The 23,649-nt window shown below is 52.0% G+C and overlaps 1 protein-coding gene across 4 annotated transcripts in view; it reads right to left on the bottom strand.

The window, feature by feature from the left end:
- The window catches only part of NEURL1 (neuralized E3 ubiquitin protein ligase 1), a 2,006,504-nt gene that overhangs the window by 826,863 nt on the left and 1,155,992 nt on the right, over window positions 1-23,649 (bottom strand). The gene's annotated exons all lie outside the window — the stretch shown is intronic.

Below are 23,649 nucleotides of genomic sequence, written 5' to 3'. Positions count from 1 at the left end.
AAAGGAAATGATGGAAAATAAAAAAATAAGAAAATAAGAGTAACCAGAACTAAGAATAATGTAATATCATCATCATCATTTGAATAGCGCCTTTCACCATTGGTATGGTCACCATGTGCTGAAGGGGGACCGGATCCCAGCAATGGGAAAATTCGTCAGAGGAGTTTTGAATGCGTGTTTGCATTTTAGCCAAAGCGAAGTTGAGTAGGGGTGAACAGGTCCCTACTAGCTATCCATGTCAAGAAGGCACGTGAATAGGTGCTTTGAAAGTGATAAGAGAGTGTGTGAGAGTAGTAGAAATAAATCATGTGTCCAGCTAGACTACATTTTTGTCATTTTGTCATTGGGGATAGCTGCATTCTAATGACAGTGGTGTTGTGCAATAAGTGGTTGTGAGAGGCAGTGGAGGACACGGAGGGCAGGGATGATGTGCTCTCTGGGGGCAAGGAGGAGCCTAGCTGCAGAGTTCCGGGCCCTTTGGATCTTTCTGAGTTGATACGCAGAGGCGTCCAGGTAGAGAGAGTTAGCATTTTTCCTCTGTCTCCGACCCCTGATGGGCACCTGATGGGCGGCCCTGCCTCACCCCGTGGCCTGGGGACTTCGGGATTCCTTCCACGCTGACATGGGACAACAAGGTAAGCCCTCTGGGCCCCTGTCTGCTCCCTGTCCGCTACCGCAACGCTGCCCGCTTCCCTTGCTGCCCCTCTGGTTCCTGTGCTGTCTGTGTGCCCCCCAACCCACCCTCTTGTTGCCTGTATTGTCTGTGTGCACCCCACACCCTCTCTTGTTGCTTGTGTTGTCTGCTGTGTGCCCCCCACACCCTCTCTGGTTACCTGTGCTGTCTGTGTGCCCTGCACACCACCCCTCTGGTTGCCTTGTTGTCCGTGTGCCCCCCCCCGTGTGTCTAACCACTGCAGGAGTTTGTCTTGATACATTATGGTTTACCATCACTGTCTTGTTGCCAATGCTTGGATTTGAGTTTTATGGATTCATTGTCTCATGGTGCTTCACCCTTCTCAATTCTCATGTTGGACTTCCCCTGCATCTCGGACTCAGGGTGGCCCATCTTCATCTTGAATCCTGGCCTGCATTTGCTGTTCTCATGCAACATGATGTGTTATTATTGACTTCTGCAACTGTATCCGCTCTCTGCTCTTGCTCCGCCACTCTTTTTCTCTGTTTCACTCTCTGACTGTCCTCCTCTCCCTTTCTCCCTTCTCCCTCGCTCCTGCCCCCTTCTTTTTTCTATGCAATTACTCTATCAGAATTGTCCTACGACCTAGTATGATTGCAACAATGTTTGTCTCCTCTCCCTTCCCTTACTTGTTGGCCCTCACCTCCAGCACTATCTGAAATGTCGTCAGGCCTAGTACGATAGTTGCTTGTTTTGTTCCTCTCCCTCCTTCTCCTCCCTTTCTCCCTCACCTCTTGTAAATCTCCGGCTCTACCAGAAATGTTGTCAGGCCTAGTACGGTAGTGGCTTGTCTGTTTCCATTTCCTTCCCACCCCCTCCCTTCCTTATCTGTGTCTTAGCTCTTGCACTATCTGAAATGTTGCCAGGCCATGACGATAGTTAAATTCACATTCTTCTTGTTCATGGCCTTTTAAGAATGTCATTGTATTTTCCCTTGTTCCCTCCCTTGCATTGAAGCGCTTTGAAACACACTGTTTATATGCACTACATAAATAAATTATCATATGATTTCATATCATAGTCTAGTTGTTAGGACACTGGACATGATTGTAGTCACTCTGTGGGGGTAGGAGAGATAATGGAAGATGTGTCTAAGTATGCAGAGGTGTGGGTAGCAGAGTTTAGACACAGGCTCTCATTACGAGTTGCCCGGTAAAAGTGGGTTCATTACCGGCATGCCAGAATGAGCGGGTCCGTGCTCGTATAAACCCGCTAACAGCGGGTGATTACGAGTGCGCGAGCACGCACGTTCCCCCATGCCGGTAGTGGCAATACCGCCATGCCGGTAAAGTGCCACCAACCCCCCTGTACCGGCATTGCGGGGCCTGCCCATAACATTACCGCCTCATACCAATCCCTAAATACTGGCACGGTAATACCGGCATGGCATTACCGTGTTCGCAAAAAACAGACCCGGAAATTACGTCATCGCGCAGAAATGGGAAATGGCCCGGCGGCCATCTTTAAAAACACAATCCATTGCCTTCCTCCACAACCACCAGTTCTTTTGTGTTGTTCTGTGGCAGAATAGAAGCAGGATGGCCAAGGCTACCAGGAAGGCGACCCCCAGAAAGCAGAAACAGCGGTTTTCAGACGCTGAGCTAAGTATGCTCGCTGACACCCTGGCCCAGCATGCAGACATGATCAGGAGCACCGACATGAAGCATGCGGCCCAAACCAAAAAAAAAGAAGTCTGGCAGGAGGTCGCACAGAGGGTGTCGGCAGTGGGAACCACCCCAAGGAGTGTGCGCGACTGTCGGAAGCGGTGGGATGACCTCCGCCTCAGGGTGAGGAAGATCCTGGCGGACAACAGGAGGGCCGCAATGATGACAGGCGGGGGCCCACACTCCCATGTGAAGTTGATGGCATGGGAGGAGACAGCAAGTACCTTTATAGATCCTGAATCCATAGAGGGAATCGGAGACCAGGAGGTGGGTGCCGCAACATCCACAGAAGAAGGTGAGTGACCCATCACATCCGTGTAGGCTAAACCATGATGTGGCACAAGTGACGTGGAAGTGAGGCTAGCCAAGGCAATGCATGTCCCATGCCCACATCAACATATCCAGTCAAGAATGTGTGCCACACCCTGCTACACACGCATACTGAGTGCCAATCCCAATCCCAATCCCAAAACAAGTGCAACTTGACCCAACCGTGGCCATGGAACTCACCACACATCCACCATATCAATGCCATACCACCAGCCATGTATTGATTGCCCACATGCCCCCTCATAACACCAACTGCCACACCCCTACAATAATTAGATGCATGAATGTATGAACATATCACAGCGCAATGTACTATCGCTGCCATGTGACACCATCACTGATAACCTGCATCTCTTCTATCCCCCAGGCACCGATGAGGAAGATGGCATGCAGGACAGGGGTGCAAGTTCATCCACTGAACGGCAAGGGACCAGGGCCACCGCCACCCCCAAGCCCAAGAAACTGCCCAGAGCAACAGGCAGTGTGCCACACCGGGCAGTAACCCTGCAGGAGACACCTGCACCCACTGTCCAGACCTTGATGAGTCAGACATATGCCTCTTTGAGGAGGAGTGTACCCTGGACGTGGGCACCACACAAGTGCCATCCATCAGCCGGCCGACTCCAGCCTGATGACCACCACCCTGCCTACCACCACCCTGCCTACCACCACCCTGCCTACCACCACCCCAGTCACCAGCACTCCTGCAGCCAACGACTCCTTCGAGGCTCGCCTGTCAAGGGTTGAGGCACAACAGGAGTCGATGCTTGAGGGCCATTGCCACAGTCATCGCAGCCAACACTGCTGCTGTTGAGGCATCCACAAGTGCCATGAGGGAGTGTCTGGGGGCACTTACGCAGGCCCTGCTCGCAAACCTTCCTCATATGCAGCGCCCACACCTTGGGGGAGGCATGGGACTGGCCATCGACACCTCCACTGCAGCAACCCCTTCTACTTCGGCCCAATCGAGCCCCGTGCGGTTGACGTGGAGGAGTGCACAGCGCTTGACCATGGCACCCCCGGATCCCAAAATAGCAAAGAAATAGAGTGGGCAGACAATGACATTTGGAAAATGTACGTTGGTCAAGGGACCAGTGTTTGTTGTACATATGGGGACATTTGGGGTTTGTAGGGTGGGTGAGGGAGTTTACTTGAGTATTTTTGGGGTTTGTAGGGTAGGTGAGGGAGTTTACTTGGGTATTTTTGGGGTTTGTAGGGTGCGTGAGGGAGTTCACTGGGGGTTGTGAGGGGATTATGTTCACATTATCACGTGTCTGGAATGTCTGGAAAATACACCCGATGTGTGCAAGAAAATCATTGGCTGGACATACTTCTTTTTGTGCATGTACATTTGATGTGTGATGGTGTACAGTGGGGTACTTCTGAAAAAACAAGTGTGCATGTCCACATGCAACCAGTGTGTCACAGGCACATTACTTTCATGGTCCCTGCGTTTCAAAAGTATTCGTCAATTAGTGCTTGGCGTACAGCATGGCCATCCCATGCATCACGTACTGGCAGGGGGGCTCCTTCGCCTCCGTCTCCATCCCCTTCATCCTCACCCGGCCCATGCATGTCAATGTCAGGAGAAATCCCTACACTGGTCTCCCAGTGGCTGCGAGGATTAAGTTCAAAACCCTCTGCATTGTACACAAGGCCTTCTGGGGCCTGGGGCCAAAATACCTTCAACTCTCTCTTCTTAAATATCTGCCCTCTCGTGCTCTTCGCTCATCCGCCTCCAACTCCCTCAGGGTCAGCGGCTTCTCCAAGCAACGAGTTGGGGGTAGATCTCTCTCCTCGGCAGGGGCCTCCCTCTGGAACAACCTTCCTGCCTCCCTGAAACTTGAGAGAACCATTTCCGGTTCCGGAAGCACCTCAACCTTCCTCTTTGCTTCTGCTTTCTCTCCCCCTCTCCCCTGCTAAATTCCTGACTGAAATTGCACTGAATCTGCAACTGGGCCACTCTCACCGATCTCGGCCCTTGGCCCAGCCTCTCTCCCCTTGCACTGCCTCCCTGGCAACCCCTGCACTGCGGGACTGTCTCTGTATCCATACAGCCCCCCTTCCCAGCACTTGTCTGCACCTACCTTGCACTTGCCACCAGTTGGCCCTTATTATTATTTATCTTCTTATTCTACTTCCCCTGTACTGCACTTTCCCCTCTCCCTTTCCCTTGCACTTTTCCCTTCCCCTCTACCCTTGCACTTGCGCGATCTGAATGACACTTGGCTTAGTAGGATCGTTGTCTGTCTTCCCTTGTTCCCTCCCCATGCCTCGTCGCGCCTTGAAACACTTGTGTATAGGCGCGTTACAAATAACATATCATATCATATCAGTGGTACATTCCCTTGGACGCACATGTTGTGCAGCATGACACAGGCTATGGTGATCTTCGCCACCTTGTCAGGCTATATAGTAGTGCCCCACCAGACCTGCTTAGGCAGCAGAACTGGCCAAAGGTCTGCTCATTCACAACACGGGTATGAGTGTGCACGCAATTGTACTCCTCTTCATGGCTGTTCTGCGGGTTCCACACAGGGGTAAGTAGCCACGGCCTCAAGGGATATCCTCCATCACCTGCAAGCAGAAACAAATAGGTGTGTGTCACTCTGAACTACCACCTTCAAGGAGCACAGTCATGGCAGCAGCTATTTGGTGTGGGCATGCACATGTCCCAGTACATGTACAAAATAGTCACCTATATGCAATGTATACTGTAAAGAGGTGCAGTACACTGTATGGGGTTCAATAGATGATGCAAGGTGTAATCATGCATGCTGAGGCAGATGTGCTGTGGTAGTGCAACAATGTTTAGCCTCCAATTCATGCTGTATATTCTTTACTATGCATGGTCACACTAGCTGCATTGCCACAGTTGCCATCCTATTCAGTCATGCATTGCTTGCCATCACCATCGTGCCCTGGTTGTGCCACTTACTTGTTGTCATCCATATGCATTATTTGTGATATGTGGCCCAGTAATGTGTCATGTTCTGTTTGGCTGGTTCAGGTGAGGTGTGTTTAGATCTGCATGCATTCTCCAATCACTGGCTATTGCCACCCAGGTGCACTACCCCCCCCCTTTCCCACCCGGGTACAGTAGCCCCCCCCTTCTGCATCCGCACACATCAGTACCCCACAGCATGGCAGTGGGCCTGTTGTGCAACTCACCGAGCAGCCAGGCACGTGGTCAAGCATGCGTGAGAATAGTGGTTGTGAAATGCCATGCAGCTGGCCCGCTGTGTGTTGGTAGGTGCCTGTGGCCAGGAAGTGTAGCACAGACACCACCTTTAGTAGTGGGGGGATGGCAGTGCATATTTCTATGTGGCTGGCAATGTCGTTCTGTATCATGTCCACTATGGTGGTGATGGTGTCACAGTCCAACCGGTACAGGGTGTGGATCTGCTCAGGGGTTAGGTTGAATGGGCTGGGTCTGGTGCGAGGGATTGTTGGCTGCCTACGAGGCACTGGTGGCTGCGCTGGTGGTAATTGCTGGGCCTGTCTCACCCTCCTTTTCCTCCTGCGTCTCATCTGTGCTGCCTGTTGTTGCTGCTGTAGTTGTTGTTGTTACTGTTGTTGCTGTAGTTGTAGCAGTATAGGCATGTCCTCCAGCGCCATGATTGCAACTGCTAGTGGTAGCATTTCGGTGTAGGAAGGGGGGTGGTGTGTAGGTGCGCTCCTTTTGTACTGGGCCCCTCAACATTACCTACACCTGTGGGGGGTTGTGGTGTGTGGGTGTGCTCAGTTTACACTGGCACAGCCTCCATTGACTCCACATGTGGGGGTTGTGTGCACCTGTGGCAGCTGCCTTGTATCCTGCTTGCTGTTTTCAGGTGGCCCACGATGCCTGTATGGCCGGCATCGTGCAGCCCGTGATTACCGGCTTCGCGATGCCGGTATTTGCATGTATGCGTGGGTTGGAATTACCCCCTATTACCGGCATGCCGGTATTTGCTCCCTGAAGGGGCGTGTGTACGCGCCTATGCCGCTATTAGCGGCACCGTGGTTTAGTTTGCCGCTAATACCGTGTTTGCATGTCGGAATGCGACTGAACGGTAAACGATGCAGGTATTACCATACCGGCATCGTTTTTGACTTACCGGCATACCTCGTAATGAGGCCCACAGTGTTGATGTGGTGTGCAAAAGTCAGGTCAGTGTCCATCGAACAACCCAGGTTTTTGACTGAAGAGGATGCAGTGAGGGGGGGCTAGGGAAGGAAGCCAGGAGGTGGGTTGAGGACTGCCTTTCTGCAGAGCACGATTTCTGTTTTTCCGGGATTGAGCACGAGGTGGTTCACTGTCATCCAATGATCAATGTCACTGAGGCAGGAATCGAGGTGAGGGTGTGGGGTGGAAATGGACTTGGGGATTTTAAAGATGATCTGTGGGTCGTCAGCATAGTTGTAGCAGATGAGGTTGTATGAGTGGATAAGTGTGGGGAGAGGGCCCATGTGAAGAGAAGGGGGATAGGCAAGAGCCTTGAGGGACTCTGTTATTGATGGGGTGGGCACTTGAAGTGAAGGAAGGGAGGTGGGCGATTGTGTGTCTGTTGGTGAGGAACGAGGCAATCCACATTAGTGCTGTGCCCCTAATGCCAAGGGAGCAGAGTCTGTCAATGAGGATGCTGTGGTTGATAGTGTCACCTAGAGGTCAAGGAGTATGAATGCTCACAGCCCTCTATGTCTCCAGTGTTTTTGAGGTTATCCCATATGGAGACTATGGATGATTTGGTATCATGTAGGGGTCTGAAGCCAGACTGGGTGGAGTCGAGAAGATGGTTGGCTTCCGTGAAGGTTGAAGAATGCCATACGGTCAGTGAGTTTGGCTAAGAAAAGGGTGTTAGAAATTGGTCTGTAGTTTGCAGGCAGGAGGTGGTCAAGTGTGGGTTTTTTCAAGAGGGATTTGACATCAGATGTTTTGAAAGCTGCTGGGAAAGTACCTGAGTTGAGGGAAGGGTTAAGGCTGGATCTTGCGATACTGCCTCCACAGGTTGAGATGAAGATTTCTGTTGAGGAAGGTGAGGGGGGCATGGGTCACTCGGGATCCGGGTGAATGGCGGTCAGCCAGTAATTTAAGGAATTTGGGTCTAGAGAAAGAGGAGAAGATGGGGGTGGGCTGGATGGCGTGTTCAAGTGGGGGAGCGGGTAGAGGGACTGCCAGTTTTGTGCCAATGGTGCAGTTTCTTTCTACCACTGTGTTGTAGAAGTGGTCAGAGAGGGCGTTGAGATTGGGAGACGTGTGCGGGGGGAGAAGTGCAGAGGGAGAATGAATTCTGTGATAATCTTGTGGATTATCTAGCAATTGCTACAGGCGTTAGAGATTCTGTTCTTGTAAAAAAAATAATTGCCTTATGGATTTTGCATTTGTAGATATGGTACTGACGGGCGTAGTCTGTTTTGTTTTGGGGCGATGGGTCGGTCTGCCAACTATGTTCCAGGGAGTGGTTGCGTGCTTTGAAGGATTTGAGGAGGGGGGTAAAACAACTGGGCAGGGGCCTTGTCTGGTGGGGGTAGATCTTGAGGGGCTAAGAGGTAGGAAAGCATTGGAGAGGCACGAGGCAAAGTGGCTGATGGAAGGTAGTCCTCCTTCAACTGGTGGGCTGGGCAGGCCGCAGAGAAGGGAGTCGGGCAGGTCTGGGGTTATTATGACCTTGTTCCATAGCAGGACATGGGTTGATGTTCCGGTCTTAGCCGTTCGTAGACGATGGGCTGGTGACAGGAGCGAGAAGAACAAGTTACTTACCTCTAACTGTTATTCTCCAGCATGGGTCTGGCATGGATTCACATGCTCATGAATATTCCCTGTTGTCTGGCTGGGAATCCTCAGTAAAGAAAAAATCAGTATCAGTTTCGTTTCTGATCTGTCTTTCTTAGTAGTAACCAATCACTGGTCTCTGGGTCATACTGCCCCCAGCCAATGACTGCCCTCTCCCTAAGCCCCGCCCCTGGCAGCCATCCTCAGATTTGGTAGCACGTAAAGTGGCAGTATGACCAAGTGAAGAGCCGCAGAGGGGAAGGAGGGAGGTTTCGCATGTGAATCTATGCCAGACCAATGCTGGAGGTCAACAGTTACAGGTAAGTAACTTGTTCCTTCTCCAGCATGGGGTCTGGCATGGATTCACATGCTCATGAATATAAGAATACATAGCAGTACACACATGCACAACCACGGGAGGTGGAAAGGCTCTACATTAAGCATTACATAAAACTCAACATTAAGCATCTCTTACCTCGTCACCAGGCTCACCTTAAGTGAACAGGTTGCGCAGCACTGCCTGCCCGACTCTGGACTCCTCCCTGGAATCCCGGTCGACGCATTAGAATCTCGTGAAGGTGTGCGTCGACCTCCACGTAGCAGCCCTGCAGATGTCTAGCAGGGGCATACCAGACAAGAACGCGGTGGTAGCAGCGATCGCTCTGGTCGAATGGGCTCTCGAACGGCCAGGCAACGGTCGGTTTGCCAACCGATGACAGTGCATGATGCAGCCGGAGAATCATCTGGAAATGGAAGCCTTCGAGAGAGCCTTCCCTTGGTTCACAGATCCAAAGTTCACAAACAGCTGTGATGTCTTCCGAAAACTCTTCAATCGGTCCACGTAGAACTTCAGCGCTCTAGCTACATCCAGCGAGTGCAAAGTCCTCTCGGCCGGAGACGAAGGCGACGGGAAAAAGACTGGTACCACCAAGGGCTCGTTGAGATGGAAGTCCGACGGCACCTTAGGCATGAAGGAGGCGTGGGTCCTCAGCACCACCCTCGTCTCGTGGAAAGTCAAGTATGGAGGCTTGCAGGAAAGGGCCTGAATCTCTCCCACGCGTCGTGCAGAGGTGATGGCCACAAGGAACGCTGTCTTCCACGACAGGGACTTCAATGGAGCCGAATGCAAGGGCTCGAATGGCGGGCCCATGAACCTGGTCAGCACCACATTGAGCTCCCACGCCGGGGCTGGAGCCATCACCAGCAGGAAGGATCAGAACAGTCCTTTCATAAACTCCTTCACCAGGCGATGAGACCACAGGGACGACCGTCCTGCAGTTCTGGTTTATCGGGAAATCGCTGCCAGATGTATCTTGATGGAAGCATGAGCCAGTCCAGCTTTGGCCAGCGACAGTAAGTACGGTAGCACTTGAGGAGCTGTAATCCGTAGAGGGTTAATCTTCTGTGCACGGCACCAGACAGAGAACCTCTTCCACTTGTGTCCGTAGCACTTGAGAGCTGAGGACGCCCTGGCCTTTGCAAGAACCTCTCTGCAGTCAGCCGGGATATTGTACCCTCCAAACTCTAGTGCTGCAGGAGCCAGGCCTGCAAGTTCAGCAACTCCGGGTCGTGATGAAGAATGGCGCCTCCTTCTCTGGAGAGAAGATCTGCGTCCGTCGACAGTTTGATTGGTGGGGACGCTGACAAGTCCAGAAGGTCAGGGGAACCATATCTGTCTCGGCCAAGTCGGTGAGACGAGGATCATCCTGCACCAGGACCTCTTGAGTTGGTTGATGGGGCCTGAGCAGCAACGGCAATGGAGGGAACGCATACAGGAACAGGCCGTCTCAGGGGAACGAGAAAGCATCGCCTATTATCCTCGGCTGGGGGGAACCTGCTGGTGAACCTCTGGCACTTGGTTTGCCCCATTGGCGGAAGAGTTGATCCACTTGATCCTGGCGTAGTTCCCACTCGTGGCACGAGCGCAGCTCCCTGCTGAGTGAGTCGGCAATGGTGTTTTTTTATCCCTGCAAGATGAAAAGGTACCAGAAACATCCCCTGGGCAATAGCCCAGTGCCACAGATCCTGGGCTTTCTTTGGACAGGGCTGGGGATCTGGTTCCTCCCTGCTTCCGGATGTAGAACATTGTGGTGGTGTTGTCGGTGAAGATCCTCACCACCTTGCCCTTGAGGGACGGGAGGAATGACTTGAGGGCCCAGAACACTGCTCGGAGCTCCAGTATGTTGATGTGGAGCGGCCCCTCCTCCGGGAGCCACAGGCCTCTCGCGTGAAGATCTACGGTGTGCACTCCCCACCCCTCCAGGGAGGCATCCGTTATCACCGTCACCTGGTATGGTGGGGTCTGAAAGTCTGTGCTCTCTGCGGGATGCGCGCAGGTGCCCCACCATCGAATTGCTACGCGGAATACTTCCTTGAGCGAGATCTTGTCCTCGAAGCAGCCCGTTGCTTGCATCTAACGGGCGTCGAGGAACTCCTACAGAGGACGCATCCGAAGCCTGCACAGGCGCACCAGATAGATGCAAGAGGACATCATCCCGAGAAGGGACTTGATGGACCTCACTCTGGCCACGTCCGTGGCCAGCAGACGCTGTACCTTGCCCAGGATGGCCTGCATTCTTTCCTCCGACGGCGAGGCCAACTGCGCTACTGTATCGTGCTTGGCTCCCAGAAACAGCGCGACCTGTGACAGAACCAGGTGGGATTTGGGGAAGTTGATGGAGAATCCCAGGTCCGTGAGCAGCCGGACGGTCTTTGCTGTATGTTTGACGGCGAGTTACCTTGTCCCTGCTCGGATGAGCCAGTCGTCCAGGTAGGGGTAGACGTGGATCCCCTGCAGGCGCAGCCGCACCGCCAGTGGTGCTAGGCACTTGGTGAACACCCTAGGTTCCGACTTCAATCCGAATGGGAGGGCCTTGAACTGGTAGTGCCGCCCTTGGACTACGAACCTGAGAAACTTTCGGTGTCCTTTTAGGATAAGGATGTGAAAGTAAGCATCCTCCGAATCCAACGACGATAGGAAGTCGCCTTCCTCCAGCTGGCCCAGCACGTGCTGGAGGGTGACCATCCAGAACTTCTGTGCCTTGATGTATTTGTTTAGCCGACACAAGTCCAGGATGGGACGCCAACCTCCTGTCTACTTTCTGACGAGGAAGTATCTTGAGTATACTCCGGAGCCTCAGAGCCTCTTTGGGACGAGCTCGAACGCTCCTTTCTTGAGCATCGCCCTTACCTCTAACAGCAGTTGAGGGACATGGTTTTCCTTCCTGGCCACGGGAGGAATTCAGGGGCACTTCTTTAGAAATTCCAGAGTGTGCCCGTGGGCCATGGCATCCAGCACCCAACAGTCGGTGGAGATGGACTCCCACACGCTGACGAACTTATTCAGCCGGCCTCCCACCGGGGTGCTTCGGTGGGGGCACGACGCAACGGCCGGTTCAGTCTTGCTTGGAAGCAGCCTTGCTGCCTTGGCCTCCCTGGCGACGACAGCGAGCTCCACCTGACTTGCCTCTTCCCCTGTAGGCTTCTTGCGACAAGGAGCGGGCCGCCTGACAGTAGGTCGAGGAGCCGCCGCCGAATCCTTTGGAGGCACCTTGCTTGCCTCCGGAGTTCCGAAAGGGCGGCCGCCGTTGCTGCAGAACTCCCAAGGTCCGAGCCGTCTCTGTGTCAGTCTTGATGGCCTGCAGTGACTCATCCACTGTCTTTCCGAACAGATTGTTACCGTCAAAGGGCATGTCCAAAACCTTGGCTTGCACGTCTTGGCGGAAATCCGTCGCCTTGAGCCACCCTCGCTGTCGAAGGCAAACGCTGTTGCCCAACTGGCGGAAACCGGTGTCGGGAATGTCCGTGGCCACAGTTATGGTGTGGTCCGACGCCAACTCACCCTCCTGTAGGATCGCCAGGGCCTCTGCCCTCTTGTCGTCCGGGAGGAAGTCCAACAGGGGGGCGATCTTGCACCACAACTCCCTGTTGTAGCGGGCTACAATTGCTAGGGCGTTGGCCGCCTTAATTGTCGTTGCCGCCGACGAGATGACTCGTCGTCCCATGGCATCTAGTTTCTTTCCCTCGCCGTCCGGTGGTGAAGTTGAAGTTGAAGCCGAAGCTCCCCCCGCTTTCTTCTTGGCCGCTGCCGAGATGACCGAATCCGGGGTCGGTTGTGCCCTAAGGCACAAAAGGGTGCCGTCGGGGACCCGGTACTACTTCTCATACCGGTCCCTTTTGGCAGGTGTCGTGGAAAGGTTTTTCAGGAGGGCAAGACCCTCGTCCCAGATGTCTTCCAGCAACGGCACCGCGAGGACCGTCTTCCTCTTGGCCTCGCGCGTTGGTAGAGGAAGCCTTCCTTTTTCTTTTCTTCGGGGCAGAGCTGAAAAAGCTCAGATGCCCTGGCAATCATGGCGTGGAAGGAGCCAATTTTGTCGGGAGCAGACGCCCGAGGAATCGGAGACAGGAGGTCAGTCCCGTCGTCGCCGCCGTCGTCATCCGTCCCCGTCGTGTCTGTTCCTGTGTCATCCCTCTGGACCGGGGAGGGCGACAAAGGCTGAGAAGGCCGTGAGGGCTGAAGGGCAGCCGGATTAATTCTCCTCCTCTTGTTCAGAGGGCTTTATGACGGACCCGGTTCAGCTGGGTCGTCCGTCGGGGGTAGGGGGAGTCTTGTCCTTAGCTCTGTGCATAAGGCTTGGATTGCCGTCAAAATGGCTGCCGCGTTGTCTTGTGGCTCGGGTTGTGACGGGTGTGCCGGGAGCGATGGTTGTTCCTCCTCCACGGGAACCATCGTCATCGCCACCCTCGCTCTCGTCGTCCCCCTCGTCGGGATCCCTCCCGTGGGACCGGGCCTCTTCCAAATTCTCGGTCAGTTCCTCCTCAGAGGTTGTGTCCGTCACGGCTACCCCCCCTCTCTTTTTCCACCAGGGTTTTTACAGGGGTCTTCTCGACGGGCTTAAAAGAAGATTCCCTCCGCTGAGGCAGGGAAACTCTGGGCTCCGAGGTCACCTCCACTGGGATAGCCTCCACAGGCTTCGCCAGTGCCTCAGCGACTCCCTCAATCGAGGCCTTGGCCGGGACTCTGATTTTCTCTTCCCCGAGCCAGAGCGTTGGCTCATGGTTGATGGCGTTGGTGAAGGTGCACCCTGCCTGGCAGCCGAGGAGCCCGATCGTGGAATCGCAGTGCTTTGCCTTCTGTTGGGCCCCCATCGCCAGGGCGCACTCACAGGACTTAGAAGACTGCTCTGACTTCTTCTTCTTCTCAACTGCTGGGCTCTTGCCTTCCAGCTAGTTGGAGAGACGGGTCCGACGATCCCTCATAGTCCGATCGACATGTTCATGCAAAACGCACAGTCCTTCTCCACGTGCGTTTTGTCCTTGTGTAGGCAGTAAAGGCATTTCGAATGCTCGTCCTCCTTGAACACATTTTGTAGGTTGCATCCAGGGAAGATCCTGAACAATTTGCCGAAAGTCGAGCTTCCCTTCTCCTGGGCCATGTTCTTCTTGTCCGTGACGTAGGCCTCAGAAACTTCTGGAATCCTCCAAGAAGCGTAACTCAACGAAAACTTCAACCTTGAGGGGCGTAGATAAATCCAAAATGGATCCCCGTTGATCGGAAGTAGAAACGGTGGAGCTTGAGGCTTGATTAAACCGAAAAAAGAGTTACATCTCTTTGAAAAATGGCAAAACGCAGTAAAAGCTCGAGAGCTATAGCAGAAGGACTCCCAACACTTGAACGTGCGGTAAAAATCTGAGGATGGCTGCCAGGGGCGGGGCTTAGGGAGAGGGCAGTCATTGGCTGCGGGCAGTATGACCCAGAGACCAGTGATTCGTTACTACTAAGAAAGACAGAACAGAAACAAAACTGATACAGATTTTTTCTTTACCGAGGACTCCCAGCCTGACGACGGGGAATATTCATGAGCATGTGAATCCATGCCAGACCCCATGCTGGAGAAGTTACTCTTTTACCTGGTAACGTTCTTTCAATGGGATGGTCCGACGACGTATTCCATATCTATGACAGGTAATCACCACAGCTGTGCTGCTTCGAAAAAATGTCGGCGTCTGCATCCTGCGTCGATGACGGCAATACGCTGCTCTCTAGGGCCTCCGTCAAGCCGACATCACCGGATGTTATAAGTAGGATGCACGATGCCCATAGCCTCAGTTGTTTTTTCCCAGATCGTGTGGCACTAATCTTCTGCCAGTATGACCACAGAAAGCCTTGCGGAAACGTAAGCTGCCATAGCATAAGAAAGTCTGTAGCGGGGCAGGCAGGGAGGGAGCGATATGGAATACGTCGTCAGACCATCCCATCGAAAGAACGTTACCAGGTAAGAGAGTAACTTGTTCTTTGAGGGAATTGGGTCCTCCGACATATTCCATATCTATGACAGACTCCCAAAGCAGTACCAACGTATGGAGGAGGGAAAAAGAATTTAGAATATAGAAATTTAGAATGCCCAATCAAATTGCAGAGTAAAGGACCACCTTGCCAAAGGCCAGATCCTGCCCATGGATAGAATCTAGGGAGCAGTGTCGTACAAAAGTATGGACCGAAGCCCAAGTGGCTGCTTCACAGATGTTACGAATATGAACACCCCCCTGCAGGACAGTAGAGGCAGCCATAACCCTAGTAGAATAGGCCTGTAAACCTACCGGAGGGTCCTTACCCGCCAGGCGGTAACATTCAGAAATTGCCAAGATAATCCATCTAGACAAAGTCTGCTTAGTAACATCTTGTCCCAAACGCCTTCCAGCGTAACCAATAAAGGGCTGATCGTCCACTCTGACCCCGGACATGCGTGAAATGTAGAAACTTAAAGCTCTCCTAGGATCCAGCCTATGGAGCCTCTCCTCTTCCTTACCAGGATGTGGAGGAGGATAAAATGCAGGAAGAATAACCTTCTGGCTTAAATGACATTCCGACACCACCTTTAGAAGAAAGGAAGGACGAACTTGGAGGACAACCCTGTCCTTATGAAACACAGTGAAGGGTGGCTTAACTGAAAGTGCCTGTAATTCACTCACTCACTCTGCGAGCGGAAGTGACCGCAACTAAAAATACAGTTTTAAGGGTTAACAGTCTCAAAGGACAAGAATGTAAAGGCTCAAATGGAGCACCCATTAGAAACTTGAGAACAAGGTTCAAATCCCAACCGGGCACCTGGAAAAGTGACGGAGGGAACACATTAGTGAGCCCTTTCAGAAACTGAGAAATTAAAGGAATTTTAAAGTAAGAACACTCTTCAGACGAGCGCTTAAAGATAGACAGCGCTGCCAGGTAACCTTTAATGGTACCCACTTGTAGGCCCTTGTGGGCCAAGGAAAGCAAAAAAGACAGAACCACAGGAATGTGACATGAAAAAGGATCCACATTCTTTACCCTGCACCAGTCGCAGAACTTTCTCTAGCAACAACGGTACAGGGACTTTGTTGCAGGCCACCTGGCCGAAAGCAACACCTCCATCACGTCTTCAGGAAGGTACCAATCCTTATACCTCAACCGTTCAGAAACCAAGCGTGAAGGTTCAGGGATTTGACCTCTGGATGGAGAACCTGACCCCCCTCCCGTGAGAGCAGATTGTCTCGGTAGGGAAGACGGCGTGGAGGGCAGATCGACAAGTCGAGAAGGTCCGGGACCACGTCCTCTGGGCCCAAGCTGGAGCAATGAGGATCATCCGGGAACCGAACCTCCGTAGCCTCCGCAACACTTGCGGATGATGGGGACCGGAGCAAATGCGTACAGCAGTGGGAAGGACCACTCCACTACGAACGCGTCCCTTAAGGCTCCTCTTGGAGGAAATTCCCACGAGCAGAACCTTTCGCACTTCCGGTTGACACTGGTGGCGAAGAGATCCACTTGTGGGGTCCCCCAAAGGTCGAAGATCTCCAGGAGAATCTCCTGAGCCAGCTTCCACTTGTGAGAGATCGTGCTCTGCCTGCTCAGAGCGTCCGCCGTCTTGTTTTCGTCTCCGGCCAGATTAAGTGCAGAGATCGAAATTTCCTGCTGGATAGCCCAGAACCAGAGCTGCATCGCCTCTCTGCACAGAAACCCTGCCCCTTTTTGTTGAGGTAGTGCATGCCACTGTGTTGTCTGTCAGAATCAGGACATTCTTTCCTCGCACAGTCGGCAGAAAAGCCTTCAGGGCTAGCCTGACGGCCCTCAGCTCCAACAAATTGATATGGAGTCTGGACTCCGACGGAGACCAACGACCGCTGACTGTCAGCTCGTTGGCATGAGCCCCTCATCCCGTGAGGGATGCGTCCGTCACGATCGTCACCTCCGGCCAGGGAAGCCAAAATGGAGCCCCTTTCATCAGGTTGCCTTTGACGGCCCACCACAGAAGATCCTGGGCAACCGAGGGCAGCACCTGAACAGGGTCCAACATCCTGCCGGAGGACTATGACCATTGCATCTTGAGAGCCCACTGCAAAGATCTCATCCGCAGTCGAGCCTCTGGCACCAGAAGAATACAGAATGCCATGAGGCTGAGTAACCTCAAGAACTCAAACACCGGGAGTGTCTGGGCAAGTTGAAACTTGTGCACCATCTGCTGAATGTGAAGAGCCATCACCTGGGGAGGGAAACACTGCCCCAGGGATGTGTCGAGCACTGCTCCGATGTACTGGAGCTGCTGTGTTGGCGTCAAGTGGGACTTCTTTAAGTTGAGGGAGAAGCCCAGCTTGTAAAGGGAGTGGCAGGTGACGGACAGATGATCCAGGACCTGCTTGGGTGAGCGCGCCCTGGTCAACCAATCGTCCAGGTAGGGGTAGACGTGAATCCCCCCTTTCCTGAGATACGCTGCCACCACCACCATGAGCTTGGTGAAAACCCTCGGGCGGAGGTCAATCCGAACGGCAGGACCCAAAACTGAAAGTGCGAGTCACCAACCGCGAACCTCAGGAATTTCTTGTGCTTTGGATGGATCGGCACATGAAAATAAGCGTCCTTGAGGTCGAGAGACACCAACCAGCCCTGAAGTTGAAGGGCCTGCAGGACTTGAGAAAGTGTAACCATCTTGAACTTGTCCTTCCTGAGGAGTTTGTTCAAACCGTACAAGTCCATGATGGGTCTCAATCCCCCGTCTTTCTTCGAAATCAAAAAATAAGGGGAATACCATCCCTTGTTCCTCTCCGCTACAGGCACCAGTTCTATGGCGCCTTTCTCCAGCAGGAATTGAATTTCCTGCGCAAGGAGCGAATCCGGACTCTTCAAAGAGATATTCCCTGGTGGATTGTCGTGAGGCCTCTGCCGGAAAGGAAGACAGTAGCCATGGGCTATGATCTCCAGGACCCACACATCTGAAGTAATGGCACGCCATTCTACAAGATGCTGCGCCAGCCTTCCCCCAACCGGCGAACCATGGGACACTTGGCACCTCGAGTACCTTGTTTTCCACCTCTGGCACTCCTACGGTGGCCCCTCTGACTTGCAGCTCCTCTAGATCTACTAAAGGACGAGTAATATCGAAAGGAACCTCCCCTAAATTGCTGTCCCCTAGGACGAAAAGGCGGAGGTTGGCGAACTGCAGCGCTCAACGATTTTGCTGCAGCTTTTGAGTTCTGCAACCTCTCAAGGCTCTCGTCAGCCTTGCTGCCAAAAAGATGTTCATCATCAAAGGGCATGTTGAGGAGCTGGGCTTGCAGATCAGGAGCAAACCCCGATTTCCGCAACCACGCAAACCTGCGAATTACGATGCTCGACGCCATGGACCGGCTGACACAATCCGCCATGTCCAGACCCGACTGAATGGACTCACACATGGCATCCTTGCCATCCTGCACCATAGCAAGGAATTCATCCCGTTCCTCCCCTTTGGGAATATGATCAGCCGCTAACGAAATACAGTTCCACAGAGTGTGCGTGAAACGCGACAAGGCACACACAGAGTTGGCTGCCTGAAAAGCCATACCCACTGAAGAAAACACTTTCTTCGCCTAGCCATCAAAACGCTTGTCGTCCCTATCAGGAAGGATGGTAGGATACGACACCTGCTTCGCTGGGGCCGTAGCCACCTCCACCACTAAACTCTCCGGAGTGGGGTGCGTGGTCAAGTAGCAGGGGTCGCTACTGGCTGGACGGTATTTTCGCGGCAAAGACTTGCTCACTGCCGGAAGACTCTCTGGGGCAGTCCAAGCCGCTGCCACCCTTCTGTGCAAGGCCATATGGAATGGCAGTACCGGGTCAGTTGGTGGACCTTGGTCGAGGATATCCGTCAGGTCATCCTGCAGAAAATCCCCTGTGGTGCAGACCACCCCAAGTATTCCGTGACCCTCGACATAAGGCGCCGGTACGAGGACTCGGCATGGGTGCCAGGCTCAGGCCTACAGAACTCCACCTCCGGAGAGGTGTCCAGACCACTGGCGTTGTGCAACGACTGACGCAGGTGTTCCATCTGGCTATGACCCGAGAAAAGCTCATCTGGTACCGTATCAGGAACCAACCCTTCCTCAGAACCCTCATCCACCTCAGAAATATAATCCAGAGGCTGGAATGTAGGCACAGAATAAGGGATAAAGACATTCTTAGCCTTGGCCAGAGCCTTTCTAGGGGGTTCCACCGTGCCACGGGGTACCTCTGACAAACCAGCCTCGAAAGGCGTTGAGGGCGTTGATGGAATCGGCGTCGACGTCGAGCGTGGCGCCGACAGCTTCAACACAGTCTTCGAGGGCAGAGCTCCGAGCGTGTCCTTCGACAGCCTGGGGGCCGATGACGTCGACGACTTCCTCGGAGGCAGAGCCTCGGGAGAGTCCCTTGACGACCTCGGCACCAAAGGCATCGATGTCTTCTTCTTCGAATACTTCAAAGGCTCTGCCGGTCTCGAGGGCATCGAGGGCCGGGGACCTGGAACGGGCATGACTAGAACGATTCCCCTTGTCCGAGCGGGAGCTCTCCCGCGAATCGTGCCGACCACCTGAGCCCGAAGGCGTTTGAGTGGTGTCTCTAGTATGGTCACGGGGACGACTGGAGCCCTGCGATTCAAAAATTGTCAACATCTCCTTATGGAAGGAAGCCCATTCCTCAGGAGTCGAATGCTTGGTGGGACAAGCAACCCGCCGATGGGTGGCTTCCTCAGACGAAGACCGGGAAGGCGACCGATGACGGTGCTTCCGTGAGTGCCTCAAAGAGCCAGAGGAATGGCGGGACCTACTCCGTGACCGAGACCTCCCGGACCGACAACGACAATGCAGAGAGTCGCCCCTCGAATCGTCAGTCGAAAGCCCAGAGGACCTCTGCTTACGAGGCTTGGTCACCTTACCAACAGAAAGCTTCTTCTTACACTCCCGCAAGGCCTTCGACGTAAGCGACTGGCAGTCTACACAATCATCCGTGTCGTGGTCCTCACCGAGGCACCAGAGGCAGGCGTCGTGCGAGTCCGTCAACGACATCTTGGACCCGCAGACCCGACACTTCTTAAAACCCGGCCGCGGGGTGGAAGAAGACGAAGACATCATGAAATCTTCACAAACAAACAGGTTCGAAGAACCGAAAGGACAGTAACTCAGAAGAACTGAGGCGCACTGAGATCTCCGAAGCAAACACGTTCGCAGAAAAAACTGAACTGAGGCTACGGGTGTCGTGCGTCCTACTTATAACATCCGGTGACGTCGGCTCGACGGAGGCCCTCGAGAACAGCGTATCGACGTCATCGACGCAGGACGCAGACGGCGAACATTTTCCGAACCAGCACAGCTGTGGTGATTACCTGTCATAGATATGGAATACGTCGGAGGACCCAATCCCCTCGAAAAGGATGGCTGTTGTGGGGGGGTGTGAATATGAGGTTGGTGGAGCTGAAGATCACATCAAGAGTATGTCCTGCTGTATGGGTGCCACCTGTTACCTGCTGAGTCATGTTGAGGGATTCCCGGTTGTCTAAGAGTGGTCATGTCATGGGGTGTCAGGGGCATTGAACCATATGTTGAGGTCTCCTAGTAGGGTGGGGGAGGGGTGGGAGACCAGGATGATATGATATGATCGTTTATTTATATAGCGCCTATACACAATGTGTTTCAAAGCGCTTCAAAGCAAGGGAGGGAACAAGGGAAAAATACAACCACATTCTTACAGGCCATGAACAGTAAGGATGTGAAATTAACTATCGTACTCGGCCTGACGACAATTCAGATAGTGCAAGAGTTAAGACATAGATAAGGAAGGGAGGGGGAGAATGGGAAGGAAATGGAAACAGACAGGCGACTACCATACTAGGCCTGACGACATTTCTAGTAGAGCCGGAGAAAAACAAAAGGTGAGGGAGAGGGGTGCAGAAAGGGAGGGGAGGAACAAAACAAGCGGCTATCATACTAGGCCTGACGACATTTCAGATAGTGCTGGAGGGGTGGTGGGGAGGAAAAAAACAGTAATGGGAGGGTGGAGGAAACAGACGAGGTTGCTATCATATTAGGTCCAGGGACAATTCTGATAGAGTAAGTGCATAGAAGAAAGTAAGGGGAGGAGATAGGAAAAGGGAGAAGGGAAAGGAGGAGAGAAAAGAGAGTAAGCAGTCAAAAAGAGTAGAGAAGCAAGAGTGGAGAGCGAATACAATTGCAGAAGTCAGTAGTAACACATAATGTTGCAAGCCAGGATACAAGATGAAGATGGGCCACCATGAGCACAAGATGCAAAGGAAGTCCAGCATGAGAGTTGAGAAAGAGTGACGCACTGTGAATGAATGAAGTCCATAAAAGTCAAATCCAGCATTGGCCACAAGACAGTGATGGTGAAGGAAGGTACCAGGTGGGCGGGGCTTACTAAGTGGTGAAAAAGAGCAGCAGGTAGGAAGGTATCAGGTGGGCGGGGCTTAGGCCAGGTGACGTAGATCCACTTGCACCTGCTCCCCATCTGCAAAGGAAAAGAAGCTGGAGGGCTCCTTAAGTAGGGAAACAGAGCGGCAAGCAGGAAGGTACCAGGTGGGCGTGGCTTGCTAAGTGGTGAAAAAGAGCGGGAAGCAAGAAGCCACCAGGTGGGCGGGGATTGCTAAGTGGTGAAAAAGAGCGGCAAGAAGGAAGGCACCAGTTGGGCGGGGCTTGCTAAGTGGTGAAAAAGAGCGGCAGGCAGGAAGGCACCAGGTGGGCGGGGCTTAGGCCAGGTGACTTAGATCCACTAAGCGACTCCCCATGGCCAAGGGAGTCGCTTAGGGCGTTAGTGAAGTGTCTGTTGTAGCCGGGAGGCCTGTAGATGAGCAGGTAGCTATGGGTGAGCGAAGGGTTGATGATGAATTGTTCTAGGAGTGATTCACAGTGTATCATAGTGATACACACCTTAAGTCGCTGTCTAGAGACAACATTAAGCATCTTGAGTAAGTACGACTATATACTGTACTAGTGGTGTGTGTCAAAGGTATTAAGATGATAACAGGGTTGGAATAGGGTGCACTAGAATACTTAAAATATTCAAACACTTGTTCAGTGTATTACGTATTCAATTTCTGGTGCCCTGGGTTAAACCCCTGTCACAGTGGGTGTAAACAAATTTACAAAAGATCAGATGAAAACCCAGTCACTCTCACCGAAAGGTCATCACTCTGACCATTCCTTCAATCATTGTCATCTTTTTATTCAGCTTTAGCAAAACAAAAATATAAATGCAAAATAGCTGATACGCCATCTAATGATTGCTTTATACACTTTGTGTTCAGAAATTCAATTTGTAAATCAAATTGCAAATAAAGTTGTATTTCTTCAAAATTCCTTATGTGAAATAGTGACATCAAATAATGTAATCGACTACATAAATCACAGTTAATTTTGTCTGAAACAGGCACATATAACAATGTGTATCCATATAGACTGTTCTGTGTCATTTGTAAGAAAAACCACACCAGCAAAAAAGAAGCCTTCATAGTATGGTGCTTACTGCAGACACCGCACTACGCGTTTCAGGGCCTGCTGCCCCTTCTTCAGGTGTGAACTGTTGTATTAGAATTGTGCTCTATATGTAAAAAAGAATAAGAGAAAAAGCCTGTTAACATCTGTCTTAGTGTTGTTTTCTCATCAACAATAATTTTTGGAAATCAAGTACTAATCTTTCTTGTGTTTTCTATTCAATACGACCTTCAACTCTCATGGTCTAATCAGCAATTCACGCTGTAAAATACATGTAAAAAATATGTATCTCTAAAAATGTATGTGTACATTAACACCATAGAGCATTTAACATACGGTTCATACTGTCCACTAACCTAAAATTAGAAGCTCAATGACGAGGGTGTACAGAATCTAATTGCCTCTCTGTGTCCATTTCCGCTGTTGTCTCGTTCTGAAATCGCTAAAATGCAAGCGAGACAGAATGAGTCTAAGTGACCATTGCATGTGCAATCCCATTTTGTAAGGAAGGCTTAAGTCTCTCTGGATGTGAATCCACCTAAATCTCAAGATGCCCTGCTGAGGTTGCTGTTATAATGATTGCAAAAGATGGGAGGAAGTATTGTCAGGCAAAAGTCTCCTAAAGCGAAGAAAGCTGAATCTGAGCAAAAAGTCCCAAAGCAAATCACTGTGGTGGAATGAAACCACATATTAGGTAGACATAAATAAAAGAGATGGAGAGAAGTAAAGAGATGAGTAAGGCCAACAGGAAGGCTAGGAACATTCTGCAAGGGAGGTACAGAGAAGAAAAGGAAAAGAATCTAATTGATGTCACAAACTGTGAATCAAAAGTAGCTGCATTGGCAAATCTCAAGTATGCAGGAAGACTGCCGTCCCACAGTCCACACTAAGGCAAATGCATCTCTGCATCACTACTCTCCTACAGCTGAGAGGGCACTACAAAGAGACTGAAAACAATTTCAGGTTGAAATGGGATACATTTCACATAAAAGCATCCCTCGCTGGGTAAAAGGAAAACAAAAGTAATGGATCAGATAGGGACAGTCTCACCATAAATGTACAACAATTTGTGGGGTTTCTCTTAATGTTTACATGAGTTCGGGGGTTCAGTCATGTGACTCACAATCTCAGGACAATGTTTTTGGTTCTCCTCTTGCTTGCCTCATTGATGGTAGGTAACAACCACCTTTATTTTCCACAGCTGCTGTTAAGAGGATCACTTCCTTATCTTAAGGTCCTGATCTCCTACACTCAACAGTGTCTTCTCCTGCACTGTTCCTTGACCTAGTCGATACCACACCACATGCTCGTTCCTCCTCCCTCTGTAGGCTCATCCCCTTCAGATTTGGATTTCACGCCTCTGCCCTGTGCCAGACATGCCCTTTCAAATGTTCCTGCTCCTGCAAGGAACCCTTTGCCAATTTATTTTAGTT

This window comes from Ambystoma mexicanum, chromosome 8 (assembly GCF_040938575.1).
Source record: "Ambystoma mexicanum isolate Mex_15411 chromosome 8, UKY_AmexF1_1, whole genome shotgun sequence".
Lineage (NCBI taxonomy): Eukaryota > Metazoa > Chordata > Amphibia > Caudata > Ambystomatidae > Ambystoma > Ambystoma mexicanum.
Note: the sequence above shows the minus strand (reverse complement) of the source record. Positions and strands in the feature narration are given on the sequence as shown.